This window comes from Diadema antillarum, unplaced genomic scaffold (assembly GCF_040938485.1).
Source record: "Diadema antillarum isolate AM-2024a unplaced genomic scaffold, OU_Dant_1.0 seq00000686_RagTag, whole genome shotgun sequence".
Taxonomy (NCBI): Eukaryota; Metazoa; Echinodermata; class Echinoidea; order Diadematoida; family Diadematidae; genus Diadema; species Diadema antillarum.
This window is the reverse complement of record NW_027271591.1, coordinates 498,460-512,116: the sequence shown is the minus strand read 5'-3', so window position 1 is coordinate 512,116 and position 13,657 is coordinate 498,460. Positions and strand designations below refer to the sequence as shown.

The following is a 13,657-nucleotide window of genomic DNA, read 5'->3' as shown; positions in this document are numbered from 1 at the left end:
AACTTTCCATAACCACTCTACCCTCCAAATTTCATTAAAATTGAACCCCTCAGTACAGATATTCCAGTTTTTGTAGCGTTACAGACAGACGACAGACAAGCCGACAATGGACGGTCGGACGCTGCACACAATCCCTTAGTCCCGCCCCTCACCTCCAATGGGCTCAACAAAAACCTACAATAGGCAATCACGTACAACTCAAATGAAGTCGTTCAGTGCCCTGTTCCATCTCTCATGAACCCAAGGTAAAACTGCACTATTAGTCTATTGAAGATACTGGTATCCTCACAATAGACTACACAAGCCTGATTCTTGTCCAAAAAAAAAAAACTGCAATAACTTATTCTCCTAAAGTGAATAATTGTACATCCTGCATAACCTTTAGTCACTACCAACAATACGCAAGTATTTACTTTAGTGGGATATACTATAGTGCAATGCCAGTTATCATAAACACCATGGCAGACATATTCCTTCACAGGAATACTACATATTGCGCAGTGTTACGTCACATATTGCCTGTATTTTAAAGCTACCATGTAGACCTTACTGCAGTTTGGCACTAGGATGATGACTGATGAAATAACATCCAACTGCTGCACACAGATCACAATCTGCACCCCTGTGTGGTTTATTCAGTCTTTTAACACCCCAGTGCAAAACTGCACATGTGTCCTTGGTACATTAGCCTGCTAAAGATGAGTCCCAAGTATACTCAGTCTGGCGTCTAAGGAAAAAGCATTTTATATCAATATCAGTTCATTTTCATAAAAGAAATACTGCTATCTCCACAGTAGACTGCTCAATTCCAACTCCTGCCAAAAAATAACATTTGTACCTAAAGTGTTAAGGGTAATCGGCAATGCACAATAATTTAGCCCGCTAAAGTGAATTACCCAAACACTATACCACTTTGCTCTGTCCACAAAAAAAAAAAAAACCCGAATCCTCCACAGATCCAAATGATGATGAGGAATTCTGAAACAAAAAACAAAAATGCTATTATTCAATAAAATATATATCTTTTCTAATATAACATGCAAACATAAGTAACGTTTGAATATCATAACAATCATGAATAATTAACATTCCAGTATTCTTGGTTTTGACATAGACTGTCTCTAATGTATCGCATGTTGAATGGCCCAAACTTCTACACTGTTTGCTACTGAAACACATGAAGTAATAGTATTGCAACTCATGCCTTTCTGACTTGACAATATACCACCTAAATTTGGATCCAAACAGACATGCCCGTCAGAAGTTATGAGAAATTATCAAAATGCACCCTAAACAACTTTTTGGCTCCTAAGAGTTCATTGACCCCTGCCTGTGACCTCCGACCTTGTGGTTACCTTCATCTCCCAAGGAAACATTTACTACCTAAGATTGGTTGCAAACAGACATATCCATCAAAAGTTATGAGCCATCATCGAAACACGCCATAAAAAAACTTGACTTCCGCCCTTAAAGTTCACTGACCCCTGCCTGTGACCTTTGATCTTAAGGTGACCATGCTGTTTGGTAAAATGTGTAACTTTGCATAACCACAGTACCCTCCAAATTTGATTAAAATTGAAGCCCTCAGTACAGATATTCCAGTTTTTGTAGCGTTACAGACAGACGACAGACGAGCGGATAAAGGAGGGACAGACACTGCACACAATCCCTTAGTCCCGCCCCTCACCTCCAATGGGCTCGACAAAAACCTACAATAGGCAATCACGTACAACTCAAATGAAGTCATTCAGTGCTCTGTTCCATCTCTCATGAACCCAAGGTAAAACTGCACTATTAGTCTATTGAAGATACTGGTATCCTCACAATAGACTACACAAGCCTGATTCTTGTCCAAAAAAAAAAAACTGCAATAACTTATTCTCCTAAAGTGAATAATTGTACATCCTGCATAACCTTTAGTCACTACCAACAATACGCAAGTATTTACTTTAGTGGGATATACTATAGTGCAATGCCAGTTATCATAAACACCAATGGCAGACATATTCCTTCACAGGAATACTACATATTGCGCAGTGTTACGTCACATATTGCCTGTATTTTAAAGCTACCATGTAGACCTTACTGCAGTTTGGCACTAGGATGATGACTGATGAAATAACATCCAACTGCTGCACACAGATCGAAATCTGTACCCCTAATATGATGTCACTGTGTGCTTTATTCAGTCTTTTAACACATGTACCCCAGTCCAAAACTGCACTTGTGTCCTTCATACATTAGCCTCTTGAAGATGAGTCCCAAGTATACACAATCTGGGGTCTAAGGAAAAAGCATTTCACATCAAAATCAGATCATCATCTAAAAAAAAAAATACTGCTATCTCCACAGCAGACTACCAAATCCCAACTCTTTCCAAAAAACAACATTTGTACCTGAAGTGTTAAAGATAATTGGCATTGCACAGTAATTTAGCCCGCTAAAGTGAATTACCCAAACACTATACCAGGAAAATGACCACTTTGCTCCGTCCACAAAAAGAAAAACCAAATCCTCCACAGATCCAAATGATGATTAGGAATTCTGAAACAAAAAACAAAAATGTTATTATGCAATAAAATATATATCTTTTCTAATATAACATGCAAACATAAGTAATCTTTGAATATCATAACAATCATAAATAATTAACATTCCAGCATATTTGGTTTTGACAGACTGTCTCTAATGTATCGCATGATGAATGGCCCAAACTTCTACAATGTTTGCTACTGAAACACATGAAGTAACAGTATTGCAACTCATGCCTTTCTGACTTGACAATATTCGCATGAAACAATGAAAAATTACCTGAAAATTTGTGCAGTTTTGATAGGATACCTAACAAAAATACTAGTCCAAAACTCTTTAAATAATGTCAAACATTTTGAAGGATATTAGGACAGAAACAGAAAAGAATAAAACCTTGTTTCATAATTATTAATAATATTTAAATACTGTAAAACATGATATATTGGCGGCACGAATTTTTCGCGAATTGGAACCGACAGCCTTTTTCGTGGCATGAAATTTTCGCGAAGTGCCACTGGCGTTCAATGCATGTAGTGTAAACAAGGACTTTCGCGTGCATTTTAATTTCGCGATTCTTGGCGCTCGCGAAATTAAAGTGCACGCAAAAATTTGTTTTACAGTAAGAAAATTCGGGCAAATGATATCTATTTTCGGGCAAGTGTTTTGCAAGTATCAAAATTACCTAGCCTAATCAGGCAATTGCCCCCCCCCCCCAAAAAAAAAAAAAAAAAAAAAAACCAAGAAATTGTGTACCACCCTGAAACTGCCCTAATTATCCATTAAAGGGGAAGTTCAAGACTGGAACGGAGTTTGCAAATTTCCTAAAGAATCTTAGGTACGGTAATTATCCCAATTCCAATAAAGATACATTTCTGACAATTAAGAACTCGTACCTAAGTACAATGTAGTCTCTTCCCCTGTATGCCCCCTAAAAAAAAGGAAAAATGAAAGGGAGAAATGTTGTTTTTCGTATTTTATTACCACTTTTAAATCATTCTGATTATCTGCGCCACGTCATCCTCTAACCCTAAGGAGTCCATGAAAGAGTCTATGACTGAGCTCATCATATTAGGTTGATCACGTCACGCTCACTCTGTTCTAGGTTTCTGCTTACGTGCCTACCTCTGTCAAGCAGAGCTACCAAGTCTCACGCATGCTGCGCGAGACTCTAGAATTTAGGGGCCATCTCACAATCTCATGCATGACACCCATTTTTCTCACGCATAGGGCGAAGTCTGCAACTTGGACCTATAATAATGAGCATAGCTCAAAAGATTTAAGTGATAGTTGCAATTGAGGGTATATTTCCCTTTTGTCTGTCAAAATAAGAAAAAAAATAATCACTGAAGTGTGCACCTGACCGCACCATTAAGAGCAAAAAATTGAAAAAGCTCCCTACCGTGGGAGGCCACAGGAAGGAAAAACCCTCCCACACCCTCACTCGCGCGCACATTCGCACGCCGAGATACCAAGTTATGAAAATCTCACTCATAAAAATTGTTTGAACTTGGCATCCCTTGTCAAGTGGCAGTGTACAAGATAAATTTCCCTCCACCATAATGGAGTGTGTGCAGTGCATCTATGTACAGAGCATCTATTCACAGGGATGCCAAGTTCAATTTTTAGCTCTTAGACCGTTCTAGTCTTAATGGCACGATCAGGTGCATAATAAAGCGACCATCTTTTCTTTTACTTATTTTGAAAGACAAAAGGAAAATATAGGCCTAGACCTTATGTCTACCTTCAATTGTAACTATCACTTTAATCCTTTGAACCATGCTCCTTATTATGGGCCCTAATTCCAGACTTTGCCCCATACGTGAGAAAAATGGGTGCCATGCGTGAGATCGTGAGACGACCCCTAAATGCTTGAGTCTCACTCACAATGCGTGAGACTTGGTAGCTCTGTATTCATATCATGCACAGAAATCACTGCTATTACACCACATAAATACGCCCTCTATCGATCTGTTAGCTAAGAAATGGCGTCCGTATTTCGCCCATGGACCTACTGACGTACGTTCTACTATTGACCGAAAGATCGGTCTGTATCTGTCCGTCGGGGAATGTTCCGCGGAGACTGCGTCTGGCTTCACGGATCCCCTCCGTATACAGACCGAAGTCAATGATTGCGGCTCCTGTGTGGAGCAGTCGCGCACAGATCAAACGTTACGATAAACCAAATTTCAGACAGCTTTTTTACATTCAAACAAGTATGACATGACATGACACATTATGCAGCAATATTTGGGATAAATTTCTCACATTGTGCAATCGAAATACTCACATAACCTCGGTTATAATGCAGAAATTTTATCGATATCGCAACATCGCCGTTCGCGAGCAGTAAGTCGCCATTTTGAATCTGTAACAATTGCTAAGCCAATCACATGCGAGGTACGTGTTTTAGTAAAACAAACACGTAGAAACTACCTCGCATGTGATTGGCTAATAGATTCATAGTGTATGTTTCTGCAGTTTGAATGTGACGACGCGACAGGCTGTGTTTTACGTTGAAAATTCTCCTAAAATGTTGGATTATTCATTAATCTGGTGAGTGTAACCTATTCATAAAAAAATAAATTCACCATACAAGCTTAAATTTGCCGACCTAGGGCCGTGAATTAGACGCAATCGAGAAGGGTGAGGTACCTCACCCAATTTTCCATAGAGACAGTGGTTAAGAACATCCACACAGCAATGGGTACTGCAACCTTCCGTCTGTCTACGGGGGACAGCGTTAATGGCAAAATATAAAAGAGTCCTCCGGACAGACGGATCTTTCTGTCTAGTTCTACTACTACCCCTAAATCACTATCTCTTTGGAATTGAATGGAACTTAGGCTTCTTACAAATCTCACCTTGCCCATAGATTCAGGTAACATGGTCTAACATTAAATTCTACGTAACTACGTTAGAAACCTTGCTTGCGACCAACAGCCTCATACGCACTACAACGTACATTCAGGGAGGTATCTCCCTTGATTTTACTTTAATAGCTGCGGGGGCCTGCATGTGGTGCATACGGTGGGGCCAGATACCAAGAATCGAGTAAGGGGGACAGTCTGTGTTTAGACATGCCTGTGCACCTACCTGGTATGGTACTCGAGCTGAAAACTCAGTGTCAAACAAAGGTCGTGTCTTAGGCTAGGAAGAAATTAGACGTAGAGTAGTCGTAGAAAGTTTACAGTTACCATCACACCATAGCTTTACGTACGTCGTGATTGCATACAAAGTACTGTAGCACATCGTACCACTGTAAACACGCGTACTGTATACACGTACACGGTATAGGGATCGGAGAACATGTGTGTACGTGTATAGAGCGCACGCAGTTTGGTAGGTACATAGGCGGAAGCACAGAACATCAGTCTTACAAGGAGTTCTGTGGGCTGAAGACGTTGTCACGCACAAACGCTCAAACTATGGCAAGCCGAGTGTATTTCCTAACCATTAACTACAGTTCAAATTTACGATCAGCTCGATATCCGAAAGTTCGTTATTCCGAGGGCTCTTTATTTTTCTTTCTTTCTTCCACTTTCTGTGCAATAAATCAACAACAACAATGGCTATCAACCACACATTCTCCACATGTTTAGTTCATGTCACGAACATAATTCCATGAAATAACAACTACTTGATCAGACACCATCTTGGGTAGGTAAATTATGGTCAAAGGTCAAAAATGTCTAATCGTGTATCTTGATAAATGCACGTCCTATCTTTCCCACATTTTGCACACGTAAGGAACATGTTGCAAGAATCATTTCATAAAATAACTTTTTGCTCAGATGCCATCTTGGCTGTGTAAAGTGGAATCAAAGGTCAAATGTAAATATTTTCCACACACACATGGACCTCGATAGATGTATCATCTCATAAAATAACGACGATTTGGTCTGACGCCATTTTGGTTGTGCAAATGAGGTATTATCTCTATGGGAGTACATTTTTTCTGGAAATTTTAGTACATGTCAAGCACATATATTTCTCATAAAGTAAGTGATTCATCAGACAATGTCTTTTCTCGGTAAATTAGGGTCAGTAGTCACAACATTTATTTCCGAATAAATCGGATCACCTAATTTGTCAGTGTTGACAAATTCTAAGTCTAGTTAGGTGATCCGAGTATCCTCTCGGATCACCTTCTGTATCTGTACGGATTCTTTGTTTTTCTTCTTCTTCTTCTTTATTTCTCCTCAAAAGTTGTGCAGAGGTTAGCTCAGAAAGTCCGCTGCCTGTCAATTTCAAAATTATATCATGTATGCATCATGTCCCAAAGACGGCAAATCTAATGTATCATTGTGATCAGTCGACCGTGACGTCACTATGACGTCATTATATGAAAACACATTCTCAATCATATCTCATTAATGAAATAGAATTTTTCAATGAAATTTACGTCACATATATTTAAAGTTATGCGCATTCTACTCATGTTCTCAAAATTCATATTTTCTCTTAAAACGTGCGCGTACGCGCGCGTTGAAATATTTGTATGCTCCAATCGAGCTCAAAATTTTTTTGCACACGTTTCAGACCATTTGGAGCGTTTTTTGAAAAATTGAAAAAATCGGACGGACGCGTACGCGCGCGCGCATATACGCACGCACAGCTCATATGCAATTGAAATTTCCAGTTTTTTCACTTTGATCGCATGTCTGAAATGTCAAGGAATATTTATACCACGTTTCAAGTCAATCCGACTCAATATGACGTCATACGGGGCCGTCAAAGTTGAAATTCCGCGCGCGCGTCAATGGCGATATACAGTGCAACTATGCCAAAAAACTGCCAATTTTAAATCCGATTTTACTCGTCAGGATGGACGGTGACCCCCCATTTTCTTTACATATATTGAAAGCTGATGAGTTGTACATGTCATTTCATGGGTAGGCAATGCTGACAAAATGATTAAAAGATATCAAATTTCTTAATAAAGTAAAAAAAGTAAATTTTCAAAATGACGTCATCAAATTACAAGTTTACTCGAGCGTATCTCACTTATCCTCTGCCAATTTTCTCCCATATTTCAGTATGTTGTAGCTTATGAAATGTTTTTTCATTAATGTAAAAACAACATTTTGATTGGATGACGTCATCGCCTCGTAAAAATGGATTGAATGTATCCTTGTAGAATTTGACCAGTTTACGTGTTATCTCTATGGGAGAGCAGTTTTTCTGGCAGTGAAAATTGACATGACTCTCTTTTTCGAGCACTAGCTCACTTTTGCTTCGGTGAATTTTTCCCAGATTCTAGTATGTTGTAGCTGAGACTTTGGGCTATCGTAAGTGTGCCCTTCATTTTTTCATACGACGTCGGCATCACGTCGAAAAACTTGGTTGAAAATGGCACGTGGCTTCGATGCAGCGTCATTTTGCTTAATACACAGGGCCTATGGAGCATGAAATAGGTCATTGCATAGCGCATCCGACTCGTAATCCTAAGGTCCCTGGTTCGAGGCTCACCCCTGCCAATATTTTTTTTTCATTTTTTTAAACACTTTTTTTCTTCTTTTTCTTTAGTTAGTCTTAATCTCCCTTCCTAACTTTATCTTTTTCTGATTTTTTTATGCTTCTCCTTCAAATTTCTATAAAATAACATATTTTTTTCTTTATTTTTCTTTCTTTCTACTACTTTCTGTGCAATAGATGAACAACAACAATGGCTATCAATCCCATATTTTGCACATGTTTAGTTCATGTCACGTACATTATTTCATAAAATAACAACTACTTGATCAGACACCATCTTGGGTATGTAAATTAGGGTCAAAGGTCATAAATGTTTCATCCTGTATCTTGGTGAATTCATGTCCTATCTTTCCCATATTTTGCACACACAAAGACCATGTAACAAGGATCATTTCACAAAATAACCACTTTTTGCTCAGATGCCATCTTGTCTGTGCAAAGTGGGGTCAAAGGTCACATGTACTTCTTTTTCTATCTTCGCTATGACGTGTTATCTCTATGGGAGGGAATTTTTTTAGATGTGAAAATTGACATGACTCTCTTTATCGAGCACTATCTTACTTATGCTTCGGTGAATTTCTCTCAGATTTTAATATGTTGTAGCTGAGACTTTGCAGTATCAGGACTCGAATCATTGATAAAAAAAAAGATCGGATCACCTTAATTTGTCAGTGATGACAAATTACAATCTCTAGTTCTTCTTCTTTTTCTTCTTCTTTCTCCGCAAAAGTTGTGTAGAGGTAATCTCGGAAAGTCCTCTTCCTATCAATGTCAAAATCATACCATACATGTATCATGTCCCAAAGACGATCCTCCTAATAAAATCATAGTGATTAGTCGACCGTGACGTCACTATGACGTCATTATATGAAAACACATTTTCATTCATATCTCATTAATGGAATAGAATTTTGCAATGAAATCTACGTCAAATACATTTCAAATTATGCGCATTTTACTCATATTCTCAAAATTCATATTTTCTCTTAAAACGTGCGCGTACGCGCGCGTTGAAATATTTGTATGCTCCAATCGAGCTCAAATTTTTTTTGCACACGTTTCAGACCATTTGGAGCATTTTTTGAAAAATTGAAAAAATTGGACGGACGCGTACGCGCGCGCACATATTCGCACACACAGCTCATATGCAATAGAAATTTCCCGTTTTTTTACACTTATCGGATGCCTAAAATGTCAAGGAATATTTCTACCAAGTTTCAAGTCAATCCGACTCAATATGACGTCATACGGGCCCGTCAAAGTTGAAATTCCGCGCGCGCGTCAATGGGGATACACAGTGCAACTATGCCAAAAAACCGCCAATTTTAAATCGGATTGTACTCGTCAGGATGGACGGTGACCCCCCATTTTCTTTACATATTCTGAAAGGTGATGAGTTGTACATGTCATTTCATGGGCTGGCTATGCTGATAAAATGATGAAAAGATGTCAAATTTCTTAATAAAGTAAAAAAAGTAAATTTTCAAAATGACGTCATCAAATTTCAAGTTTACTCGAGCGTATCTCACTAATCCTTTGCCAATTTTCACCCACATTTCAATATGTTGTAGCTTATGAAATGCTCTTTCATAAATGTGATTACGCAATTTTGATTTGATGACGACATCACCTCAAAAAAATGGATTGAAGGTAACCTTGTCAAATTTGACCAGTTTACGTGTAATCTCTATGGGAGTGCAATTTTTATGGAAATGAAAATTGACATGACTATCTTTATCGAGCACTAGCTCACTTATGCTTCGTTGAATTTCTCTAAGATTTTAATATGTTGTAGCTGAGATGTAGGGCTATCGTAAGTGTGCCCTTCGTTTTTTCATACGTTGTCGGGATGACGTGAAAAAACTTGGTTGAAATTAAAGTTTATCTTCGATGTATTGAAATATTTCTTTCTTTTTGCAACTTTCTTTGCAATAACTCAAGAAAAACAGCCCCTATCACCTTCATATTTTGCACATGTTTAGTTCATGTCACGAACATTATTTCAAAAAATTACAACTACTTGATCAGACGCCATCTTGGGTATGTAAATTAGGGTCAAAGGTCATAGATGTTTCATCCTGTATCTTGGTGAATACATGTCTTATCTTTCCCATATTTTGCACACGTAAAGACCATGTTACAGGGATCATTTCATAAAATAACCACATTTTGCTCAGATGCCATCTTGTCTGTGCAAAGTGGGGTCAAAGGTCATATGTACTTCTTTTTCTATCTTCGTTATGACGTGTTATCTCTATGGGAGGGAATTTTTTAGATGTGAAAATTGACATGACTCTCTTTATCGAGCACTATCTTTGGTGAATTTCTCTCAGATTTTGATATGTTGTAGCTGAGACTTTGCACTATCAGGACTCGAATCATTGATTAAAAAAAATCGGATCACCTTAATTTGTCAGTGATGACAAATTACAATCTCTAGTTTCCTTTTTTTTCTTTAGTTAGTCTTAATCTCCTTTCCTAACTTTATCTTTTTCTGATTTTTTCATGCTTCTCCTTCAAATTTCTATAAAAATAACATAATTTTTTCTTTATTTTTCTTTCTTTCTACTACTTTCTGTGCAATAGATGAACAACAATAATGGCTATTAATCCCATATTTTCCACATGTTTTGTTCATGTCACGTACATTATTTCATAAAATAACAATTACTTGATCGGACACCATCTTGGGTATGTAAATTAGGGTCAAAGGTCATAAATGTTTTATCCTGTATCTTGGTGAATACATGTCCTATCTCTCCCATATTTTGCACACACAAAGACCATGTTACAAGAATCATTTCACAAAATAACCACTTTTTGCTCAGATGCCATCATGTCTGTGCAAAGTGGGGTCAAAGGTCATACAGTAAACCTCTGATAAGTCGACGTCGAGTGAGTCGAAAATCACTTAACTCGAAGTAAAATAAAAAGTCCCGATTTTTCCCTATGTATATTCTCTAAGAAATATTTGGATAAGCCGAAGTACGAGAGTCGAATTTCGGATGTGTCGAAGTAAAACATTCAGTCCCTTTTGTACAAAATACACGTAGTTTACATCACTTGAGCCGAAGAAAATTTATCTGGCATTCTCATTACATTTAGAGGAGAACAAAAAAATCGGCATGTTGCAGAACCCCGTCCCTGACTTGCTGCAGTAAGCATGCACACTCACCGTACCGCTCCGCACGCATGTCGAATACATACACATCTGTACATGTATACACACAGCACATCGATCCATACTTTATCCATATACACACAGCACATCCATACTTTATCCATGTCAAGCCAGAACTCCTTGGTCAACCAATCGCTGCTTTAATATTTTGGTGACAGGCCAAGTAGGCGGAGCTTGTTTGTGCGTGCCCGGCTGGCTGTCTAGTTTTGTTCAATGGAGGTGGGATGGGCCTGGGAGAGTGTTTGTCTCAGGGTAGGTCAACAGAGATGGCTACCTATGTTGCACCATAGACATATAGCACATGCACATTGCCACATTAGCGCAGACATTCTCAGAACTACGTTTAACTACCAGTATTGATGCAAATTCCATGTTCAATTTAGAACAAGAACATTATCTTCGAGAACAGACAAATTTGAATGCAAACACACACAAGCACACACACACACACACACACACACACATGCATGCAAATATACTATAACACATGTACATAACTGTGAGTCGAAAAAAAATCGACTCTCGCGAGAGTCGAAGTTCACTTAAGTCGACGCATTTTTGTCAGTCCCGAGAGCTTCGACTCATGCGAGGTTTACTGTATATTCTTTCTGTATCTTCATTATGACGTGTTATCTCTATGGGAGTGCAGTTTTTCTGCGAATGAAGCTATGACAATCTTTTTCGAGCAATAGCTCACTTATGCTTCGGTGAATTTCTCCCAGATCTTAATATGTTGTAGCTGAGACTTTGGGCTATTGTATTTTACCCTTCGTTTTTTTCATACGATGTCGGGATCACGTTAAAAAACGTGGTTGAATTTAAAGCTTATCTTCAATGTATTGAGATGTTTCTTTTCTTTCTGCAACTTTCTTTGCAATAACTCAAGAAAAACAGCATCTATCACCCTCAAATTTTGCACATGTTTAGTTCATGTCACGTACATTATTTCACAAAATAACAACTTCTTGATCAGACACCATCTTGGGTATGTAAATTAGGGTCAAAGGTCATAAATGTTTCATTCTGTATCTTAGTGAATACATGTCCTGTCTCTTCCATATTTTGCACACGCAAAGACCATGTTACAAGAATCATTTTACAAAATAACCACATTTTGCTTAGATGCCATCCTGGCTGTGCAAAGTGAGGTCAGTGGTCAAATATACTTCATTCTGTCTCTTTATTATGACGTGTTATACGGAATATGGTACCAAAGATGGCAGATCTGACTCGCTTTTCTAAATGAGATTCCGAATATCACACGGCGAATGTCCCTAAACACAGATGAAACCTGTATGGTCATGCCTAAATTATATATTTGTTGCTGTATCTTCGTTATCTAGTGTATACAGAATTTGGAACCAAAGATGACAGATTTGACTCCCTTTTCTAAATGAGAATCCAAACATCACACAACCAATGTCTCTAAACACAGATGAAACCTGTATGGTGTTGCCTATTGCGATCAGACCTCGAATCATTGATTAAAAAAAAATCGGATCACCTTAATTTGTCAGTGATGACAAATTACAATCTCTAGTTATTATTAGTTTTTTTCTTTCGCATGGAGAAAGAAGGCACAAGAGCGATTCTAGTATTTGATGTAAACATAATTTTCATGACATGTTTAAGAGTTGACCCGGCTGCAATGTTAACACTAATAGAGTACCAGGCTATTTGAATTTTTCAAGTTGGTATACAGGTTGTCAGTAAATAAAGAGATGTATTATTAGTCTTCCGCATCTACAATTTGTAACAATAAAGTTTACGAGGATGTCTGAATGAATGCAATTATTCTCAGAATAATATGAAGAGTTTGTTCGCAAAAACCGATAAGTCCATATTTGCCAAATGGAGATATTTGCGATTAAAGGTCAGGAAAAATAGAGAGAATACTAAGAAAATTTTTGCTTCTTTTGACCATAACTTCAAAAATGCCCTTTTATATGTAGTGACCAATATCTCAATTAAAAGGTGTTATTTTGTACTTTATGACAGAGACCGTACTTGAAAATCTTCAAAAATGGATTTATCGGTTTTTGCGAACAGACTCTTCATATGTTTACCATAGTACAGTGCATGTCTGTAGTTTCTCTCTGCTTGAATTGGGGTTTACTCCAACATAATGTTTTCGGACATGTTATTGTGAATAATGGTTTATAATATCATCTATGATTAATTTTCTCTATTTGTGTCACATTGTATATGTAGGTATCCCCAGTACCTGATATCACACCGATGGAACATGCATATTTAAGGTGATTCTCTTCTCTGTGGCCTCCAGGAAAATCTGCATGACATAAACGAGAAGATCTACACTGTCAGTTCTATAGTGTATTTTGTTTTCTTGGATGCACACGTACCATTCAATCTCTGACAGATTTATCAAGGAGAGCACTGCTGTTTTGCAAGCGCTGAGTGACTTCCTCACAAGAATAGAAACAACTGATTAGTACACCTGTCAACTTT

General features: G+C 37.9%; 1 long non-coding RNA gene across 1 annotated transcript; it reads right to left on the bottom strand.

Moving 5' to 3' along the window:
• Positions 1-1,895: 1,895 nt before the first annotated feature.
• On the bottom strand, positions 1,896-6,619 carry LOC139737217 (uncharacterized). The gene is made up of 2 exons (XR_011711367.1): positions 5,626-6,619; positions 1,896-2,544 (listed from the first exon to the last, which is right to left on the bottom strand). It is a non-coding gene; the product is annotated as an uncharacterized lncRNA (long non-coding RNA).
• Positions 6,620-13,657: the final 7,038 nt, after the last annotated feature.